This window comes from Camellia sinensis, chromosome 10 (assembly GCF_055761805.1).
Source record: "Camellia sinensis isolate YWXY chromosome 10, ASM5576180v1, whole genome shotgun sequence".
NCBI lineage: Eukaryota > Viridiplantae > Streptophyta > Magnoliopsida > Ericales > Theaceae > Camellia > Camellia sinensis.
The window spans coordinates 95,925,150-95,930,535 of NC_138970.1; positions in this window are offsets into that span (position 1 = coordinate 95,925,150).

Below are 5,386 nucleotides of genomic sequence, written 5' to 3' on the forward strand. Positions count from 1 at the left end.
GAAGCATGCTAACATGAAATACGTTATGCACTCCGGACAACTACGGCGGCAAAGCTAAACGGTAAGCAACCTCCCCAATCCTCTCAAGGATCCCAAAGGGACCGATAAATCGAGGGGACAACTTTCCACTCTTCCCAAACCTCATCAAACCCCATCTAGGTGATATTTTCAAGAAAACATGATCACCCATCTCAAATGCCAAAGGCCTCCTCCTACGGTCGGCATAACTCTTTTGGCGACTCTGGGCTGTAACAAGCCTCTTATGGATAAGCTCATCTTTCTTCGTCATTTCCCTCACCAACTCCGGACCCAACAAAGGTGCATCACTCACCTCGGCCCAACAAACCGAAAACCTACACGATCGGCCATACAAGGCCTCAAACGGCGCCATACCGATACTAGACTGAAAGCTGTTGTTGTAGGCAAACTCCACCCAGGGCAAGTGCCTCTCCCACACCCCACTAAAGTCAAGGACACAATCTCGAAGCATATCCTCAAGGATCTGAATAGTACGCTCGGACTGTCCGTCAGTCTGAGGATGGTAAGTTGTGCTAAAGGTCAGTTTAGTGCCCAAGGCACTCTGCAAACTCTGCCACAACCTAGCAGTAAAATAAGGATCTCTATCAGAGACGATCGACACTGGGACCCCGTACAACCTCACTATGTCCCGAATATACAAGTCGGCAAGATGATCTACTGAATCTCTCACGCGCATAGGAATAAAGTGCACTGCCTTAGTCAACCGGTCTACAATCACCCAAATAGCATCACTGCCCTACTGAGTCCTCGGAAGACCTACAACGAAGTCCATAGCAACATGCTCCCACTTCCACTCGGCAATAGGCAAGGGTTGCAACAAACCCGCTGGCCTCTGATGCTCGGCCTTCACTTGCTGACAAGTAAGGCACTTAGACACGAAAACTGCCACATCCTTCTTCATACCCCGCCACCAAAACTGATGACTTAGATTACAATACATCTTAGTGCCTCTCGGATGTACCACAAGGCACGAATGGTGAAACTCTCGGAGTACGTCCTCTTGGCAAGACTCTGGCACAACCAGACGGTCTCGGTATCTCACACTCAGGTCGGGATACACAGTCAAACCCTTCTCAGCCTTCCCACTGGAGATCTTCTCTCGAAGGGATTCTACCTCAAGGTCACTTCTCTGTGCCTCTAACACTCGAGTCACAAGTGTAGGCTGCGCAACAACAGAAAACAACGCCGCAGCCTCAATGGATTCGCCCAGAAGCAAATCGAACTCGCCAAGTGCACCTAACATCTCCCACTCCCGGATGGCTACACAAGCAACATCACTAATGGATTTCCTACTAAGGGCATCGGCCACAACATTGGCCTTTCCCGGGTGATAGTGCAACTCAAAGTCATAGTCCTCAATGAATTCCATCCACCTCATCTGCCTCAAATTCAAGTCCCTCTGTGTAAACAGGTACTTCAAGCTCTTATGATCCGAGAACACCTCAAATTTCTCACCATACAGGTAGTGCCTCCAAATCTTCAAGGCAAACATTACTGCTGCTAGTTCTAGGTCGTAAGTAGGGTAATTCCTCTCGTGAATCTTCAACTGACGTGAGCCATAGGCTACCACTTTCCTTTCTTGCATCAAGACACAGCCCAATCCCTCTCGTGAGGCATCACAATAAACCGCATAACCCAAACCTCTCTCTGGAATAATCAACACCGGAGCGGTGGTCAATCGAACTTTCAACTCTTGGAACGACCTTTCACAAGTCTCACTCCATACAAATTTGACCCCTTTCCGCGTCAATCTAGTCAACGGGGAAGCTAGTCTAGAGAAATCTTTCACAAACCGGCGATAATACCCAGCTAATCCCAGAAAATTGCGGATCTCAAAAACGCTCTTAGGCTATGCCCAATCTTGCACTGCCTCAATCTTGGATGTATCAACAGACACCCCTTCCCCTGAAACCACATGGCCTAAGAACTTGACCTCTCCTAGCCAAAACTCACAATTCCCAAATTTGGCATCCAGCCTATGGACTCTAAGCAACTCGAGCACCACTCTCAAGTGTTCCTTGTGCTCCTCCTCCGAAGGCGAATAAATTAGAATGTCGTCCACGAAAACGACTACAAAGCGATCTAAGAATTCCCGAAATATCTGGTTCATCAAATCCATAAACACTGCCGGTGCATTGGTGAGCACGAAAGGAATCACCAGAAACTCATAGTGGCCATACTGCGTACGGAATGTCATTTTCGGAATATCCTCCTCCCTGACCCTCAGCTGATGGTAACCCGATTTTAAGTCTATCTTGGAGAAACAACAGGACCCTTTTAACTAGTCAAACAAGTCATCTATACGGGGCATAGGGTACTTATTGTTAACCGTAGCCCAATTCAACTTCCAGTAGTCGATACAAAGTCTCAAGGCACCATCTTTCTTTTTAGCAAAGAGGACCGGTGCTCCCCACGATGAAACACTAGGGCATACAAAACCCTTATCTAGCAACTCTAGAGTTGAACCTTCAACTCACTCAATTCGGCTGGAGCAAAACGGTAAGGTGCCATAGAAATCGGCGATGTGCCCAGCACTAAATCAATAGAGAACTCTATCTCTCGATGTGGTGGCAAACTAACAAGATCCTCGGGAAAAACATCCGAATACTCGTAAACCACTCTCGGTAACTCAACCCCGGTCTCATCACACTCACTACTCATAAGGCTAGCGAGAAGACCACTAAGCTCACTCCGCCCTCGCGGATCATACACCAGTGGCAATACACTACGAACCCAATCCCCCAAGAAATGGAAACACTCCCCACTCACGGTACAAACTGTGACCCTCTGGCGGTAACAATCAATAATTACCCGGTATGATGATAACCAGTCCATACCCAAAATAACATCAAAACCCGACATGAGGATAACTACAAGAGGAAATGGAAGTCGGCGGTCGGTGACCTCTATGTCACAACCTCTACATCCGTGTTTCAAAATCAATTCGCCCCCAACAGGCGATATAACATAAATAGGAGATGCTAGCTGTGCCAACTCCAATCCCAAAACAGATGCGAATGCAGCAGATATAAAGGAATGAGATGCACCCATATCAATCAACACATTGGCAACCGAGTTGCAAAACAAAAAGGTACCTCTCACAACAGATGGAGCCAGTATAAGATCCTGCGCGGTAACAGCATACACGCGCCCTGTAGGCCCTTGATCTACCTGCTCACCTCTCGGAGTAAAGGACTGGTGCACAAACTGAGACGATGAAGCCCCCTGATTGGCCCTCGAGGCCTAAACAAACTGTGCTGGCTGCGAACTCTGCGTCTGTCTCAAACCAGATGCACCGAGTGTACCACCCAACTGTGGGCAGAACCTCTTCAGGTGTCCTGCCTGACCACACTGATAACAAGAGGATGATCAGCCTCTGCCCTGACTTTGGCCCTGAGGTCAAGCTGAAGATGAAGCTGCTCCCTGACCTCCTCCTCTCTGTGGGCAAGCTGGAGACTTGTGGCCCAGCTAACCACACTTGAAACAGGTAAAGTCCCCCTGGCTACCTCTCCTAGAACCTGAACTCGGCACTGCAAAAGTAGATCTCGCTAAAGCACTCTGGGACTGCTGAGGGTTAGAACCCCTCTGTCTCCTACCATCACCCTGGCTTTCCTGACTCCTCTTGGAGCCCCTCATCCTCTCCTCCTCCTCCATCATAGACTCCATATGGGTCGCGGCATCCACAAGACGCCCATACTCCCGAATCATGGATCCCCCAACCCTCATCTTGAGGCCATACCTCAACTTCCTTTTGAACTCAATACAACAGCGTTCCTCCGACACCACAAGCTCAGGTGCGAACCTGGACAAACTGGTAAAGGCGGCCTCAAACTCGGCCACTGACAAGCCTAGCTGCTTAAGCTAACAAAACTGGTCCCTTAGCTTTTCCCTGATAGCTGGGGCTAAGTACTTCTCCTGGAAAGCATCAACAAAAGCCTCCCAGGTGCCACCAATATGGCCCCTCGTGAACTTCCACCATTGACCTGCATCCCCCTTAAGCTGGAAAGATGCCAAGGTCACCTTTAATAACCCGTCCTCGATGCCAACCATCTCAAATGTCTTGGTCATCTGCTCCAACCACTCATCAGCCTTAAGTGGCTCCTTTGGTTCCCCAACAAACTTATCCGGATTAGATCGGCAGAACTCCCTCTTTTGAAAAGAAGGCCCTGCATCAACAACCGGGGCCTGAACCTTGGCTTGAACTGGATTCTCAGCTCCAAGAATGCCTATGGATTCCCTCAAAGCATCTGCTATCCCACGGGCTAAAGCGTCCATAGCCTACTGGCCTGTTGGCTCGGCCACATTGGCCTGACCAACCCCCTCCTGTTGCGCCGGAATATCATCCAATATAGGCATTTCCTGCCTCCTAGGCCTGCCTTGCCTGCCACCATGTCCTCGTCCTGACATCCTAATAAAGGTAATAAAGAACATTAGCACATTCACAAATGTGCCGAAGCTATAACACTCGCGTCCTAAGGCAATGGACAACTGTAATTCACTCCACGTAAGCACATAATCACATAAGCACCTACGAACCTCATTTCCGGATAATGATAGTCCCGATGCGTTACTAGAGTTCCGGTTAAAAACAGCATTGATCAAGTGCCTTTCCAACAAGACTCATAGAAACCCAAGGATCCAATCAACATCCTAGAAACTAAATCCCATACTCAAATAGTCACATAAACATGTTATCACATAAGTATATAACACTACATCTAAGTCTCTATCAAGCGAGACGAACCCATTGTGGTACTAACTACTTCCCGCGTACCCAAAGTATTCGAACCCGGTACGCTTTGATACCAAGTTGTAACGCCCTCAAAAAATAAACCCATCATAGCATACATTCACGATAAATAAAAGAGTTCTCATATTATAACCATCAGAGTATTCTTACAAAAGGTATTACATGTTGACAATAAAAGTAAACGCCCTATAGGCTTGCAACTTTCCAAGTCAACACTTGGTTACGAAAAGAGAGTACTAACTCTACACAAATAAGCCCTTGGCTTGATATACATGTAATACAACCAAAAACAACATAAAAAAAAGAGTCTATAGCCTCAAGTCTCCCAAGTTACGTCCTTGGAGGTGACATAACACCTGTACCTGAAAATGATGTCCCATATAGAGTGAGCCAACGCCCAGTAGAGATATGCTAAACATAACATGAGCAATAACTAAAACATTAGCACTTGATAAATATTTAACTTAACAAAACTTAACTTATAAACATGACTCAGAACCTGGCCAAATAACTGAAGTGAGACTACAACTCATGCCAACAATACTACAAACTGCCATTTTACGGAAATTGCGTCCGCGGGATTCGGCACCCATGTAT